The 18,290-nt window shown below is 39.0% G+C and overlaps 1 long non-coding RNA gene across 1 annotated transcript; it reads right to left on the bottom strand.

Annotated features, from left to right (window-relative positions):
• Window positions 1–1,278: 1,278 nt before the first annotated feature.
• On the bottom strand, window positions 1,279–16,824 carry LOC146596348 (uncharacterized). The gene is made up of 3 exons (XR_014895758.1): window positions 16,766–16,824; window positions 16,240–16,311; window positions 1,279–1,351 (listed from the first exon to the last, which is right to left on the bottom strand). It is a non-coding gene; the product is annotated as an uncharacterized LOC146596348 (long non-coding RNA).
• Between the last annotated feature and the right edge of the window lie 1,466 nt (window positions 16,825–18,290).

Below are 18,290 nucleotides of genomic sequence, written 5' to 3'. Positions count from 1 at the left end.
GGGACTCGTAGTGCGGCGGGAGGCGGGCGGGGCGCGGCCTAGCGGCGGGCAGAGCGCGGCCGGCCCCGCGCGGCGAGCGCGTTCGTCCTCGGCCTCCGCCTTGAGCGCCAAGCCTGCAGCGGAGCTCCTCCCGCTCGGTGAGGAGAGGGGCGCGCTTCTTTGAATCCCCTTGCGTTTCCCCGCCCGAGCCTCGCTGGCATTCGGTGCGAGCCGCTGTCAGCGAAGCAGCTGTCGCCCCGTCCCCGCTGCGGCCGGCTCTTCCAGCGCTCCGCGTGCCCCCTCGGCACAAACACCTCTCCCGTGGGCTGAAAAAAGGCAGGAGGAGGCTGCAGCGGGACAGGGATGTAAGCGGACGCGGGAACAGCCGAGCCGCGCTCCCGGTGCCCGCCGCCCGGGCTCGCCTGCCCGGACGCGCCGGGGCTGCGACGGCTCCGGCGCCGCTGATCCTGCCGCAGGCTCCGATGGGGACCCACGAGCGACCGGCTCGCAGCCCGGGGAGTGGGGAGCAAAGCGGTGCGAGAGCCCTGCTCGAAGCTAGTCGCACACGGTCACCTGGTAAATCCAACACGTAGCCCCCCGGTCGCATTCGCGGTCTCGAAGGCACACAAGCAGGAATTTCTGAATTATTAAACTGACAGAGGAGTTCGTCCAGGCAACATTTCAATGAAAAAAATATTACTCAGATTTGGTGTCTCTGATCCACTTCAGTAAGTGGTTGTTTTTCTGTTAAGTGATAAACAGTGGAAATTACAAACTGTGCCGCCGTGAGCGCAGAGGGCTGCGGGCTGCAGGGGGCTGGGAAGGATCTTCGGCCGGCTGCCAGTCTGCGGGTCTAAAACCCCACAGAATTTGTCAACCAACCTCAAGGGATATGAGASCTGATGTAAGACTGGTGTGGGGAATGGATGTGCAAATGGATGCACAATGGRTGAAGTTTTGACTGGAAAATACAATAAAATGTCTGTCAGCCGATGCTGACTGTTCAAGTTCATGCCTTCCCCCAAGTCTTCCAACAGTTCCCACTTTCGGTCACACAGAATTCACATATCAACAATTTTTTTGCTAGTTTTTCAAAGATCAGAYTATGTAAAGTCACAAAACCAGTTAACCCAAAGTTAATGAGTTAAACCTTTTTGTGCCGGATTCTCACGCCCAGCTCTGAGAAGCAGGAAAATGAATGACAAATGTTGGATATAACAATGGTATCGCTTTAAAATCTCAGACACATGTAACACTTCTATTAAAGTATTTCAAAYTATAAAAAGTTGTGCATAGCAGGTCTGAAGAAACTCTCTTACCTTTATCTTCYTATCTTTCACTATCCAGTGGAGCTGAGCCATGAGCTCTTTACCTGCAAAGCCAAGATATGCACCCATGATTTCAGTACTATGATAACAGACCACACGTAGAAGCATTTGTAGGGAACACTGCTAAGTGCTTCGCTATACTTACAAGTACTGCCAGGAAAGATGAGAGTGTGATAAATAGAGGCGGAAATGAGTTACACCATTAAAACAATATTTTTTTCTACTAGGAACTTTGTAACTACATCTCCATTGAAGCTTTTAGGTCAGACTGGGTCCCCATTTTCTGAACAGAGCATTTCTGGAAAAACTTCTTGGTTTAAAAGAAGCCCCAGTATAGTTCCACCTAAACTATGTCTTAACGTGGCTAGGACACTTGCATTACAACACAGATCCCTCAACATAGTCTTTGTATATGCGCTCTTGGAGACTTAATTTCTTCTCCACAGCTTTTTGCTGTATTTGCTGCGGCAACTCCCCTTATTTATTTTACTGGCTGGAAGCTGTATGCGGCCACTAAGAAGAATTTATCCTGTAATGATTGTGTTTGCTTTTAATAACACCTGTATTATTGATTCCTTTAATTCTATTTAATTATATGTTTAATGAAAGATAAGTTTTAAAATGTGGAGAATGCTCACTACAGCCAATTAATTCATTATGTATTTAATCATCACTGTAATAAAATATAAACGTGTATGTACCTYGAGGGTACAGTGACCTCTATTAAAAGTTGTGTTTCACTGAATTCAGACTATGGGATTGCCAAAAGATATAAAGTGGCTTCATTCCGGACAGATCCCTCTTCCATCTACCAGTGTGCATCTCATCGTTGTTATTTCAGCTGGYGAGGACTAGTATCTCTACACTGTCTAACAGCTTTATTCAAAGAGGTGCTCTCTGTGCTAAATACCTCCAGGAGCTGAGGCTCAGCACTACCCTGAGGCAGTCCATTAGCAGCAAAATTGTTGCTGCCTGCTTTCCAAAGCATTATACATATTTTAAACTGCTAGAGAGTTTGAGTTGGTTCCAAAATCATCTCAGCTGTGAAAGTATGACCTGAAACACTCTGCAGCTGTGGAGTGTTTAAAGCTTTAATTTCTGAGTGGGAGGCCGATGAAACTAGAAGGTGCAGGCTAAGTCTTATTTTGCTTAACTAATGCAATAGGGTAGCAATTGACATCAYGATAGAGGCATCTCCAACTAATCCATGTAATTACTTCAGAGAATTTCCTTCCACTCAGCCTTTGAAATGGAACTGTCCACTAATTAAATGCTAATAAGCTAAGCACAAAGTACAAACGCCACAGGAAAGTATGTTAAATGCAAAATTAGAAGGTTCAAAGTAAGCTTCGGGCAGTCCACTGTTCTACTCCAGAAAGTGTAACCAAACACATTTAAGGGTTTCTTAATGCTTCCCGTGGCTGAATCCAGCCCTCCTTAATCTTGTGCATCTYCCTAGCTGAATTAGTGGAATAATGAAACTCCAAGAGCCAAATGCATTCTTTTAAAACTGGACATTGATAACTAAAATTTCCGCAATATTTGACGTAACAGTTGCTATTGATGGATTTTATGTAGTTTTTGTTGGGGAGAACTCTGACTTTTATTCATTTGTGAAAGSAATGAAAAGCAATCACTGAGTCAGCTTCACAAATGAACTTGATGATGATGTACTATGTAGTGACTTGAACATGCAGAAAACCATTTCTTGCTCAACAGCTCCTCCTACTGTCTACATGTAGCAAGATACCAAGGCAGAGTTTGTTTTCACGCATTGGCTACAGAAGYAAATCATCTGCAAATATAAGCACGKATTGATACCATGGTCTAGTGTTATAATATACAGGTATTGGGTACATGTTGTCTGATATTGAATAAAATGAGCATTTATTTGGGGTCTAGAGAAAAGAGCAACAATAYGACTTTTATTCGTCAGTAATTTTCATGGTAAGCAAAATTAAATACTGAGTAAGGTTTTGGAAAAAACACTCACTTCTTGCTAATTTGCAAAGAGTTAACATTATAATTTCTTGCTTATAAAATAAAAGCAATGTAAATTAAAAAAGATATATTTGATTTCATTTGCTTTATATACAAACTGGATTTACTATTTCTTTACCCTTGGGATGAATARTGAAGATATGATTCTAAAAGACTCATCAGTCTTACTAGATATTTATACTAACATTCAGGGTTCAACTTGATGGAAATTTGCTTGTAAAAATCCCACCAAAATCTGTAAAATTTCTATTTTATAACCTGCTCTACGATGCTAAGATTTGGAGTAAGCTTCTCATATTAATTACTGTATTGTGCTGCCTATTTGAAAAGTCTTGCCAGRATATTCAGATTCAAACAGTGTTATTAGCATCAATCAGAAGTGCCCACTAATATGGCTTAGTGCAGATGAGTTCCTCCAYTGCAAGACAAAACACTGAAATTTATATCAAAACATTCCAAGAAGCCTACAAGGTCATCTCCTTTTCTTCTGCTAATATACAGAAGTGTAATAGAAAAAACAGTACCAATTGTATTTTTTTTCCCCTCTGTCAGGAATAAAATTGTAATGCAGTACATTATCTCCTGCTTTTCGTTTTGGATGTTTTAAAGAAAYAAATCTTAGACTATTCAGGACATTCTTTGGCCATGACAGATATAGGTCTCCAGAGGRATAACAGTACAGCAATATAATGAATTGTTTTCTACAATAGTTTTGGTAACAGGCAAATGAAGCTTTAGTTTTCTTGTCAACAATTTTTATCCTTTCTTTCAATCCCAGTTAATATAAACAGTTCTTTATAGTATAGTTTCCAGAGGTATATGTATTTTTATGTTGCAGCAAATGCCAAGCATTACAAGCAAATTCTCTTTTCTCTCTGTTAAACCCAAGAGGAATCTTATTATATGAATTTTGCTCATCTTGCATCTCCCTTGAAGAGGAACATTTGTAGATGTGGAATGAAAATAGCAATTTTTCACGCAAGCTGTTTTTTTGTTCTTTTTATCCGTGATTCTTAATTCTCATTCAGCGTTAGAGTACACCTTGGTGTGTAAAGTCTGATTTTCATTTATTTCCCAGCAACATAAAGTGACYTTAATGTCAGGAAGAATGAGGGCCACAAGATGAAAGGAGATTTCTGGAAAAAAAAAAGAGAGTGATGCTTTCACAGCATCCTTTATTTAAACATATGACAGTGCTATGGTTTAGCTCCATGCATCAGAGCAGATACAAGGGAGAAGTAGAAGGGACTGAGAGATAAAATCATGGGAAAGTGCAAGAATTTAAACATGGAAAGAAAATCCTTTTCATCCCCTTGAGATACTGAAGCAAAACACCTTAATGGTTTATGTGAGATTTGATTTGGCTGCTAAGGAGTAGATCTAGGGTTGATAAAAATACATAGCTGGAACACTACTGTGCTGTAATTCTGAACTAGCTAGTTTGGCTACAAAGACTGTTAACTTTTAAAACATACATAATTTAGGAAGTGATGCTTTCTGGAAAAAATTATTAATATCGTGTCAAATCCTCATGCCGAACGGTACAAGGAAGTGTATTGTAATGTAGCATAATCTGTAAGTTAGTATAAATTCATTTCATGGTTGGGATCTGCCTAAATTAGATTAGAAACAAAGGTTAGTAACTTCTAAGCAAACTGTTTAAAGATGATCTTTTGTGGTCTGGGATAGATAGAGGAGAGCAACTTGATGCATGCACCAGACCACAGCAGTGAAGCTCTGTACCCCTGTGCAACTGAAGCACATTTTAGATATACTGGAAAGGTTAAATGTATCCAGCCGCTCTGCATACAAACAGATAACATGTGAATACTAGACCCGGTCTACTAAAGTTATGGTATACAGTTTTTTAAAAGTTATACCTGAAGCTAATATATATCGTTTCAAGAAAACAAAAATCAAAAAAACTGCCACTACTATTTCACAAGTAAAAAGGRGGTATTGTTTTTATTAGTGTTTATATGTTCTTATCTACTTTTAATATCGCAGCCAAATTGTCCTATGACACACACAATCAAGAAAAGATGCCAATATTAATTTTATGGAAAAYTTTAATCAGGGATGTATTTCAGAAATAAATTCTGAAGTTTATCAACTTACAGAACCTTGAATTGATACAATTCAACTATAGCAAGAATAATTTGGCTTTTATATATGAAGATAAAGCATTTTTCTACTACTGAGATCACCTGCTGATGTAGAGACAATCTACAGCTGACCTAAAAAAGTGGGATGGAAAGAAGCTGATAGGAATACAGCGYGATACTCCTCTGAGCAGTTGTACAGTCATCAGACAATCCAAACATATAAAAAGTTCTCACAAAAAGCTAGAGTACTGACAGTGCCAGTGGGATGAGAAGTCAAAGGTGAAATGCTGTTCCCACCAAAGGCAGTGGGAGTCTCGCCTTGGATCTCGGTGGAAGCACGACTTCAAAATTTTCATTCTGAGTCCATCTCTCAGGGACATGACATGCACTTGGAAATTCACACTGATTTACCCTTAGRTTTCTGTAGTTATGCTCTCAATATCATAATTATTCAAAATACTTATTTTCTCTGTCAGTTTCCAGATATAAATTTACTGATAATTGGAGCATGACTGAAATACCGCCAAAAAGGCACAGCAGATAAAGCTGAAGATGATCCTGACTGCCAAAGCTGCTATCTAAAGTATTCTTTCATTTAAATAGCAGTATAACTTTGTACCRCTACTCAGGGAAGATGTATTTCGAAATGTTTAGACAGTATTTGTTGGTGGATTAATGCATCACAAATTYACCGCTTACATGAAGAACTCCAGAATATGTATGCAAAATATAAATTGAAACTAAATCATTTAGAACCATTTTGAATTAACTATGAACTAGCAGCACTCTTATTAAATCTTTCTCAGATTTGAACACAAATTGATAAAAATCAACAACAAAGGAATCTTAATTTTCTTCTTCATTAATTTTTAATTGGTTTAGCAGATGTTTCTTGCATTATGTTGTAGAYTATTTCATTTGCATTAAGCAAGAGACTACAAATTTGATTTATACATTTTAATTCCTTGCATTTTTACTTCTTTCAGAAACATCTGCATGCAAAACATTGTGGGCTGTATTCAGGACTAGATCCTTAGGTTGGGCAAGCTAGGCTTGTASCAGAACTGAGATGAGAGGAACTGAAATTACAGATGCCTTTTTTATGATCTACCCTAAGTCCAAAATCAACCTTGGACTCACTTGGCTCACTGCACAATTTAAAACGTGAGGTGTCAAGAAGCTAGCACAGCCACTGTGAATCTCGAAGGTGCRGAAGCATCCAACCGACGCCTTCCCTTGATCGTATTCGTAACATAGCCTTAAAAGTAAAGCCTGCTATAAGGCACAAGAGAGAGAACTCAGCTCTAGRTTACTTAAGATTTCCTTGACCAAAACAGGCAAACTGGTTTTCTGACAGCTTTACAGTTCTTCAGTGGTGTAAAGCATGCAATCGATCCTCAGTGACTGCTTCATTYCCACCCGCAGCCTTCCAGCGGGGCTCCTCTGGAGCGCTCCCGCTAACGCTGTTTGGTGTGGTGACGACAAGCCCTACGCAGAGCACCTGAGGTGAGGAGACCATCAAAGGGCCAGTCCAGCTTCAGACCGCGACTCAGCTTGAAAGGTTCACTTATTCCCCAAGTTTTTAATGATGGAGATAGACAAATATTAAAATAAGGATAGTGAGAGAATTTATTTATTGGAGTTTGGAGAATTTATTAAGACATTCCTCCCTTTTTGAAATTATGGAGTGTTTGTGTTCATGCGCATTTCTGAAATGAGTCTGTCAATAAACAAACTTGAAGCATTCATATTTATGGGGCYGAAATATGATACGTATTTTATACATAGCAGAGGAAGGAAGAGACTAAGACTTTCTCCAAAGAACCCACACAGAAGACTGAAGGAGCATTCCTGATGTCCTCTGGATACAGCCATAATCTTCCTTGAAGAGAAATACAAAAGTATGGAAAGAACACAGAAGTAGTACAAAAAAACCCACAATACAACTGTGAGGGGAACTCTCAGAAGAGGACTTTAAAAATATTTATAAATTCTGGATTAGGGAACAGGGATAAGATATTTGGAGCTTTTTAGATGTCTGCATTCCACTGCATAACACAAGAAAAGTTTGGGTTCACAAGAACCGGATGCAGTAAGGAAAGCAATCATACTAAACACAACTCCCAATTAAGGATGTTTTAAGTGTTATCTATTCTACTTGTGTGTCTTCAGTGACAAATACATTTCTTTTTGTTTGTTCTCTGTCTTCTCATGGGCAATATGTCTAGTGAGATATGAATTGCATGGTTTGTACTAAAACAGCTCCGTGGTTTGGTACCTTCAGCTGTCAGAACTGTCTCTCCTTCTTGCCCCGTTTGTGAAATATTCACACCACAGCACCATCTGCTTAACCATGAAACAGATTTGCAGCACAGGAGCTGTATTTTAATGGCAAATATCATCTGGGTACAAGAGAATTTCATGACTTTGTTTTAATTTTCTTTTATAGCTACTTTTTTTCTCTAATTCCCATATCAATCCTAGGTCTCCTGAGGCACCAGACTGTGAAGATGATGCCAGATGGGGAAAATGAGTTTCAAACAGCTGCGGGCTTCCCTACCGCTGCTTCCAGCTACTGAAGATTCATTTCTGTACAGGCATATGGGAAAAACTGGTGATACCAACACAATACTAAATTCAGTTTTCTTCTTGACAGTCTCCACTGCATTCAGCATTCACACAGCTCACAAAATTTGCCACAATCACAGGACGTGTTTAGTGAGTGCAGAATAACGGGAAACTGCCTTCGACCGATGAAAAACAAGCAAACAAAGGATGAGAGAGAGAGCGTAGAAAGAATGGAATGTGCTTACAYGGATCCCTCTGCAGGAGGTGGTTTGTCAGATGTTACAAATGGCTTTATTTATAGCTAATGACTTCTCCAAAAACATTGTTCTCTGCTGACCCTCCATCTTCCGTGGAAAATCAGGAGACCTGCTCTGTCAAGTGACTGAAATAAMWYAAAACAAAACAAAACCCTGCCTGCTGTGTTGGATTTCCATTGTGAAGTATTGTATCTGCTGATATCATTCTTAATTGCTCCAGCTAATTAGTATTCTCCAGAATAACCATTAGACCTTGTAGGTAAGAAAAAAAAATCAACTTTAATATGGGAGTTGAGGACACTTAGCCAGTAACTGGATGAATTGCTTATACGTCAGCTACTCATACAGGAGTTCTGTCTCTCAGTTGCCTGTGCAATGCCCAGTTCATTAGTAACGCTACACAAATAGCAAAGATTATGAAGGATCTGCATTTTTGCAGAGCTTTAATAATTACTCATTGCTTTCTATAAAAATATGGAAAGCAACATCCAGACTGTCTCAGCCCAGTGCATCGCGCCTCTTCTGACTGTCATACCCATTCATACTGCCACACTTGRCTTTGGCTTACAGAAGAAGCAGCGAGACATTTGCACCCAGAAAGGGTTGCGCCCTTGCCTTGATCTCCATCTCTGCTGTACTGAATAGCTTCCACCAGCAAAGCATAATGAGGTTCCAGCAATATGGTAAATGCCAGYGCTCCGGGGTCACCTGTGCACCCAAGAGATGGCTAATTCACCTCACACTGCTGTCAAGCCCCGTGCTGTGGGACTGCATAYGCGTGTTTTACAATTGGCTCGTCACCGTCAGCCGTGCCTGTCATCGCTTTCAAACCGGGATGCTTCTGGAGTCAAAGGGCGTCCTGTCACCTTTGCCTCTTGCAGAGCTGACGAAACTCTGCACTGTGCAAGYGCGCAACAGAGACATGAAGGATGCTTACAAATCATGTTGTTGCCCTGTAGCAGTTACAAAGGAGATCCATGCAGTAAATAGAAGGAGATGCTGGAGGATGATACAGGACTTCACACGCTCACTATGTCYCGAACACTTTCTGTGGGAGGAGGGCACCAGTTCATTCGCTTCCTCAACAGGCAGTCCCGATTCCTGCTGCAGTTCTTGCAGTTGTGCAGCTCTGTCTTCTCCTCCCCTCCTCTGCCCTCTTTGCATCTTGGCTAAGCTTTAACTAACAGCATTTTCTATATATCAAATATGTGACTTGCTATAGCTTTAGAAATGGAAAGGGAGAAGGCTGATGCCCTTATAATGACAGTAAATGGGCTACCAACCAAAATTTAAGGTCTACTAGTTATGTTCTATATCAGGTGCTATAAAGATTAATTCATGAATTGAAATATGTGATGACAGAAAAGCAAAATAYAGCCTAACTGCACAGCATCTGTGGATTGTGTACATATTTATTTTTCTTCTACTGCTTTTCTTTATCCAGTCTTTTTATATCTGAAAATTCATAAAACAAATCATAAAAACTGCAGAAGTAAAGCATGCTATACCTACAATCTAACTCCTGCCTAAAAGATGGAATACCCCACTYTTCCCCCATGCCTTTGAGCTCGATGCCCTCTAACATTTCCTTCAGCAAGGGTTGGTTCTGTCAGTATACATGAAAATAATAGCACCTCAGGGAAAAAACAAAATGCCTTCAAACTTTATTCCTGTAATGATTAAGACATGAACATTAATTTTTAGTTTTCAATATATTTTCCGTATCTTCTTAAGTTTTCTACCTGGAACTGCTAGTAATAAGCCTGCATTTTGCGTTCTCAAGAAAATCCATATGGCTGTGACATAAGGAAAAGTCTTTGAGAAATACAAAAATTTTGAGATATCTCATATTGACAAACAACAAGACAGAAATGACAATACAAGAAAGTAAGTCAGATAGAATCCCGCTAAAGAAGTGGAAAACTCTCATTTTAAATAAATAAATGTGCTTTAAACTTTGGCTAAGTTATATTGGAGTGAAGCAATATGCATTTGAAACTGCAGCTGCCATTTTCTAAACCTGCTCTGTTACTCACTTAAAGTCAATAAGCTCACTTACTCTTTATTCCTCTATGATATCAACAGACATTTAATGAAGTCTTCTATCTTAAAATCAGTTTCTCCAAATAGCTGTGCTCTGCTGAAGAATCTAAATTTAAAGGCTTTTTTAGTATGACTGTGCTCTGGAAAGGCATTTAAGCACATAAATAGTCTCACTGACGTTCAGCCTGTGCTCTACTATATATGGCTGTCCCAAATTTATTTTAGGAACATAGTAAACTACAGAAATTGATGGGACTAGTTATAAGGCTAATAATATAACTGTAACTGTTTGTGTTATTTGTTTCAAAGCTGAGGAACTCCAGCACTGTAGCACAGTGCATAGAAAAGAAAATGGAAAAAACACATTTTAAGTACAGTGTGTGCTGTAAAGTTAAGGCAAACATTGATAAATTATTTTAAAAGACTTAAAGAAGAGTTTCTAATAGTTCTTTCTGCACATCCTGTATTGCTATTAAATACTACTTCTTTTCAGAGATTTTAGTTTCGCTCTAATTTCCTTAACTCAGATACTTTTAAACATACAGTTACTACATTATTAAGTAAAAACAGCATAAATTACTGTGGTTCTGTTGCATTGTATTTTGTTGCATTTAACTCCCTACACATATTAAAAAGATTGTAGAAACAAAGTTTAAAGGTGTAGCTACATTATACTTTTCCTCAGTGGCAAAATCAGTTTAAGATGCTACAACTGTCATGCTACAATTCTCTGCCTTCCTGTTGTTTCCACCTGACACCTTCACACGACTCTGCTGCCTGACAATCTGAGGATACAGTTTTATGAACCGTCTGAAAATTTTATTTTATTAGCTCTCCAGAAATATTTAAAGGGCTAATAACAATATGAACATTGCCATAAATATCTGTTTAATGAATCGCTGACGTTTGTTTTAAGGTTTTCATAAAACAGGAAAACAATAACTCTATATTTGTTCATTCCGAAAATTACAGCACCCGCTTTTTTTTTGTGAAAAGCTGTTGCCCTGGCCATCTTTTAAATTAGAATACTTTGAAAGAACAAAAAAAAAAAGGTCCTAGACTGAATATATTTAGCTGAACTGTCACATATGGATCTGACAACGARAAACAGAATTCAATCTTTTCCGTGAAATGCAAATTTCCTAATGACTTGTAGACACACACACTGGTATCATTTAACAATCCCTAAATCTCTGCCAAATACATTGCCATTCTGTTAGAATCAGTGGCAGAATCATAGCTAAGATGACTATTTTGTGTACTCAGAGCTCTTCCTTTCTTTAGTCATTTAAAGCAAAGAGCTTATTGATAAATATCCTTCATACATAAGCACAGTTACTGATTGAACTCWGTATATCTGGACAGGCAGGAGATCAATAACTATTATATTGTTATGAGCAAACATGTAAGTAGGGATAAGACAAATTCTGGATCATTTTGCCTTTTGTTTTCAAAACATGTTTTGTCTTCTCTAACCCTGAAACAATATTCTACAGAGGTTCTCTGGGGTTACACCTGGAATKAGGAAAATATGGTTAAAAAGATTTAATTTATCTTTAAAAAAAAGATCTGGTATGTCATCCAGATAGAAAAGCAAGCCGGGGATGAATGTTTGATATAAAAATTTATGAAACATGAAATTGGCTTTAATAGTAAGTCTGTGAAGTCTTGAAACAATAGGTTTCTCTGGAGTGGCACAGTCCTATTTTTATGGTGCTGTGATAGGTGGGAAGGTGATAAAGTGCTGTGTATGAGGAAAGAATTAAGAAGGTAATTGAACATGGTTCATAAATCCATGAAGATTCAAAAGCTACACTCTAGGTATTAATTCCTGCTGGGAAATATTTCTATTTAGTTACACTGTAAAGGTTAATAGTAAATACAATCTTGCATCTGCAAATTGACAGTTTCCTTTTCTTCTAAGATGCGACTTGCCATTGACCTTATGTTATCTACCATTTGATGATTATGCCTGCATTTGCCAGTAAAAGCTGTTCTTTGCTTCTTGATTAAATTAGCCCGTGAGCTCAGATTTTGATTTATATGAGTAGCAATACCTCATTCTTCCAGGACTGAAAATATCCTCATTTAAGATCAGATTAGAAGATGAGATAAAAGCTTTTCATAATTTTGAAATGAATTGGTCTTTTTAGGTCAGTCACTACATCTATGTTATTAACCATAAATATAGCTATGTGTAAAAGAAAGTATTTTTACGTCAATACTAGAATTCCAAAAATTTTATATTGACAAATAGCTATTAATAACAGAAAGATACAGAGAAATACAAAGAGAAATGTTAAAAATATGAGCTTCTGACTCAGAGACCCACTGCTTTCACAGCTTGTAACTATGAAGGGGCACACAGGGAGCTAAAGCAGATCTGCCTTAGGTGAGAAGTAACCAAATACAATTTAAAGGAGGATTACATTACAGTGAACCAGAACAAGACAGCATCTGGTAGTGCTGGATGGAGGTCTGCACTATGTATCTGAAAGCTCTGACTTCAAACTTCCTTGCTGACCCATGCATGAATTCCTTTCCAGAGTATAAAGTAGTTTTCTAAGGAAAACAGTAACCTAAGAAAATTCACATAAAGCAGTACTTTATATGTTTACTGTTAAAACTGACAAGTAAAGATTGTATAACATAAGAAATACCTCACTAACATTATTGTACCAGTAGTACTATATCTACTATTCTGCCATTAGTGTGCATGCATAGGAACATAGTGTGTAGTAACAGGTGCACAGATCATTTCGGCATTGCAAAGTATGTTTTGCAGTGACAAGATAGGAAAATATTTAGCTTCTTTTTTCCTCTACATATGTCTAGAATACTTTTAGYTATCCTTTAGATTTTATTTCTGCTAGCTGTGATTTGGGATTTCATTAGCTGTGATTTGGGAATTATTTTGAAAATAATTTTTTGTTTTTCATGCCATAGTTTAAAGAAACTAGGACATGTAAAAAAATCTAAATAAAGAAATCTATATACAGCAAAAAGTCTGAACCTCTGTCAAAATAATATGAATAAAGAAGCACCATTGCCAATCATTTTGGCAGTATAGAAATGCAGAAGACTTGTTTTCTGATAAAAAAAAAATCATGTAGAAAAAGAAAAATTTGCCTCAAATTCTCATTCATGATTAATCAATTTCATGACTCAGTCACTACAGGAATAAATGAGGTGGGCCAACTTCTTTGTTAAGAGTCTACTAGTATAGATGGTCAGAGCTCACTAAAAAAAAAAAGCTATCCAAAAGTTTCAAACTCACATGTCCTGGAGAACAGTAAACCTGTCCTGCTGCTAGGCAGAATATGAGGATGTTCTTATGATGAATTTTAAGGCTTGTTGTTTTAATTAGTTTTTAATATCGAAAGCAATATAGCATGACAAGTTAGAGAAATCAACATACACAGAGGAGACACGATTTCTGTGTATTTGGGGTGTTTGTAAAAAATTTACGTATCGTTCATAGATTTWAAGATTTTCTTTTAAAACAACAGGCTTCTAGTCCTCTGGATAGGGAAATTAATTTTGAACATAAATCACTCCATTCTGTGCAGTTGCCAGCCCAAATCTCTCACATATGAAAGTCTTCTCTCTCAGACAGAACATCAATCTTCAGTCCAGGAATAAACAATTTCTCTCCATTCTAATGGGACCTGAAAACAAGCCTAACCCCCTTCACGTGCTGTGGTAGAAAGCAAATTTGAGAAAGAATCCTGGGCAAAGGAGAAGRCTCTCTGCTTGTGGTTCATATCTAATTTTAATGAGGTAATATGAATGACTTAAAGCAGAAACTATTTTATCTGCACATTTCACTTCTAAACAACAGGATTAATTCTACCACTAAGACACTTCTGCTCAGTCTATCTCTCATCCTGAGCTGCACTCCTTATGCCTGCAGGACAACCACAAACACCATTTATAAGCATCCTTCRTGTCTCTGTTGCGYRCTTGCACAGTRCAGAGTTTCRTCAGCWCTGCAAGAGGCAAAGGTGACAGGACGCCCTTTGACTCCAGAAGCATCCCGGTTTGAAAGCGATGACAGGCACGGCTGACGGTGACGAGCCAATTGTAAAACACGCGTATGCAGTCCCACAGCACGGGGCTTGACAGCAGTGTGAGGTGAATTAGCCRTCTCTTGGGTGCACAGGTGACCCCGGAGCGCTGGCATTTACCATATTGCTGGAACCTCATTATGCTTTGCTGGTGGAAGCTATTCAGTACAGCAGAGATGGAGATCAAGGCAAGGGCGCAACCCTTTCTGGGTGCAAATGTCTCGCTGCTTCTTCTGTAAGCCAAAGYCAAGTGTGGCAGTATGAATGGGTATGACAGTCAGAAGAGGCGCRATGCACTGGGCTGAGACAGTCTGGATGTTGCTTTCCATATTTTTATAGAAAGCAATGAGTAATTATTAAAGCTCTGCAAAAAATGCATATCTTTGTTATTTGTGTAGCATTACTAATAGGCCGCTTCACATGTAATAAGTCTCTTTGTTAAGTAGATGACACACTAAGATACTGCAAGCTTTGGTGTTTGCTTCCAGACTTTCCCTGATAACAATGTACTAACTAGACCCTTTCATTTCCTTATCTCTACTTCCATTTTCATGCTAGCATTAGGATGTTCACTGCTCTAGTTCCTAGCAGTCAACAATTAACAAAACATATGATTTCCAGAGTCTGGGACTGTTTTCTCTGCTTCTCTTATTGCAGATTAGATTTCTGTGTATTCACTGAAAGCCTTCGTCATTCATGTGAACAGCACCCAAGAGGTAGTCTAGGATAGCCCTTTAGTCAGCAGAAGACATGCCTCTGGCAATTCTTCCATTATTTTTTGTAATCTGTACAACATTTTCTCCTTTCAGAGGTATGTACAATATCCTTCCTCCTCACAGTTATGATTATTTAAAGCACTATAGATTAAAACATAATTTTAACACTGTTAAAAATATAATTATAAAGTTTTAATCTGATGCCATTTTTAATTTGATGTAATTGATGAAGACATTTTTAAGTAAGTTTTGAATAAAGCATATAAAGGCTTAATGATGTGGCCTTTTGGAGAAGAAATGTGTATTCTTTGGATTAATTTTTGACTTTGCCTATGCTTTCCCCCTGCATAGTTTCCTCTTTTTACATCATATATTCAAATCCAATAGGAAAATTTCATCAACTAGGATTTCAGTGAAAGAGTTTAAGTACCCAAATGAGTATGTCATTTCTACTCCAATATYTTATAGCACTTAATTATACAGTTCAAAGCCATTTGGACCTCTAAAATCTATTAAAGTCAACTGGGAGTTAAACATTAAATATCTTTGTAAATTCTATTTGGGTTCCTRCCCCTCTAAATTATTCATGTCCACAATTGTACTAAAGTAATATGTTTCTCTGAGGGGGCCATTCACTTAAGCAAAATCCTGCACACTGAAGAACACCTATGCCTAAGATTTGACAAGGCAAGAAAGGAACCATGTTAGAATGGCAATAGTCTTCTACAAAATTAAACAAGGTTATGCTGAAAAACTGAGAAAAATATTAGCACATTTTATTGAAGTAACAATACCTATGCCTAGACAGAGAAAAAATTTCTTGAGAGACATATCAGTTATTTCTTAAAGTAATTAAAGAATGTAATACTTTGTACTACAGTAATTCCCTTGAGACCTTTTTGTCACAGTCAGCRTATAAACCGAATGTTCTCACATTTGCCTTTTAAAAGGATCACTTTAAAAAGGCAAGAGCTATTTTTCCCCTTAATACTGTTAATTATCTGAAGAATGTAGAAAATGTATGACTGATCAGATTTTATTAGGTGGGAATTTTCTCTCCTTACAGCTAATTTYGATACTACTCAGCAGGTATATGGCTATACTGAAATGTGGAAGGGAAAAAAAAAACAAAAAAACAAAGAAAACCAAACAAGAAAAAAACAGATACTGCTCACCTGAAGCACTCTAATGGCTGTTGTTGACCCTGTGATTTTGCTGACTCTGGAACACTTGGCTTGTCATTCCAGCTGAAATAAGAAAGATACAGGTAGTCTTTCAGGGAAGTTACACCCTCTGAAAGAGTCTCATGTAAATAACAATGATTTCCAGTTTAGAAAACGTTGCATTTCCTAGACTTCCTAAGCTGAAGGAAAACAGACGCTTACAAATTTCACCATCTCATTACTCATAATTTAGAGTGAGACTTAASTACGTGGTATCTGCCAAGCAATGTCAGACACAGGTTAAGGCTGTTGTCTAATGAAATCATCTCATGTCATTTTTGAAAAACTAAAGGTTTTAATTTGAAGTTGTACAAATGAAAAATAATAAAAAAGCATCCTCCCAATGTACGAGTTTCAGGAATATATGTGTCTCTTCAGCAGCATTAATTCTGTCATAAAGAGAAACTTTACAACTGAGRTAACTGTAGGCCTGGAATCACTGGCATTTCTATTACGAGAAATCACAACATATTCTTACCTCAGCGCTCCTGCAGTTTAGTCATGTAGAGGTGTTAGGCACATCCAGGTACACTGTTTGAATTTCATTTGCCTGACCTGTGTTAAAGGAGGGCATATTTATTTCAAAAAGAGTTCATGAAGACCTGGCTTTGGGCTGTAGTTTACGATCCTTTGGTGAAAGTTGCCTTCACCTTTCTGAGGTCAAAGRTTAATGCTCTATTAATACTTCATCCAAGATTGGCTTATTTCTGCTTATAATACAAACACAAATTGGAAATTTATCTTTCGGCAATTCTTATTTCCCCCCCCCCTTAAGTGTTAACGCGGAAGTACTTTTCCCGGGCATTCCCCGGGACCACAAGCCCCAGCAGCCTTTGCGGTACCCTTCGTCAGCCGTTAGCGGCTCGCTGGCGCGGGGGCTGCTGGGACTCGTAGGCATCCGTCGGCCACGCGGCTGCCCAACCCGACCCGCGAAGCCTGGCGCGATGCTTGGGCCGGCGGCCCGAAAGAGCTGGGGATGCGGGGGGCTACCCCGATGCATTGCCTTGTAGGGACAGGAGCTGCTGGCTAGCACCGCAATCCAGCTCTGGAGGCGAGGGCAGTGCGACAGACACGTCGCAGCCGCAGGCTGCCACCAGGCAGGTCGAGAAGATGGCACAGGGCAGGAGGGGAGGCTGACAAGATGGCGCCGGGCGGGAGGGGAAGGTGACAAGATGGCGTGGCGTTGGTCGGGAAGCTGAGGAGATGATGCAGGGCTATTTTTTTCCCTCTTCTTTGAGTTTGTTTTATGGCAATGGGCACTTAATGATTCCAGCTTGCCCCTTTGCAAGGTAAAGGCCAAGAAATCCAGGTTTGGAACTACTGTCTGCTGAAATATCCAGCTAAGTTTTTTTTAAAAAAAACCTTTCTTGAGGGTGGTAAGAGSAGTAGACTTCAGACTGAAAGTAAAGAAGAGGATGCATGTGAGAATTCATTATTCCTGCTTAGAAAAGCACATCCATTTTCATAACTACCTGGCTTAGTTAAAACAGGAGAGTCACTGAGCTCTCATCCTTTGTCAAACAACAAATCTTGAACCACTTGTCTTTCCTTCTGGAAACCTGTTTCTTGGACCAAGTTTCTCTTGCAGGGAAATCTTCAGTACTGTGCRCCAGTTCTTGTGGATGTCAACACTTGCCAACTATATGTTGACATACTTTATTGGGAGAGAGAACTGAGCAAATAGCTATCCTTTTGATGTCCATCACGCATGAACAGATGCTCCATAAATRGCGTGTTCTTCTATATATTCTTGTGTGCTGTTCCCCATGTATTAGATAAGGGTGGTGTCACGCCAAAATGATTCAAAAATAAGGGTCACCTGCTAAAAAGCTCGTTTTGTTTTCTGCTGCTGGGCTAAGTCACGAAGGCTTTGGAATTCCCTCCATGCTTCTGACAGGATCAAGCAGCTGAACGTCTTCCCAGAAAAGTGATGAAACATAAGTGGAGCATGTCAGGGCGGCAGCTGTTCCCACCCTGAGCCTTTATGCAGAAACTCTCTACGC

This window comes from Rhea americana, unplaced genomic scaffold (genome assembly GCF_003343005.1).
Source record: "Rhea americana isolate MKP2758 unplaced genomic scaffold, rheAme1 scaffold_202, whole genome shotgun sequence".
Taxonomy (NCBI): Eukaryota; Metazoa; Chordata; class Aves; order Rheiformes; family Rheidae; genus Rhea; species Rhea americana.
Note: the sequence above shows the minus strand (reverse complement) of the source record. Positions and strands in the feature narration are given on the sequence as shown.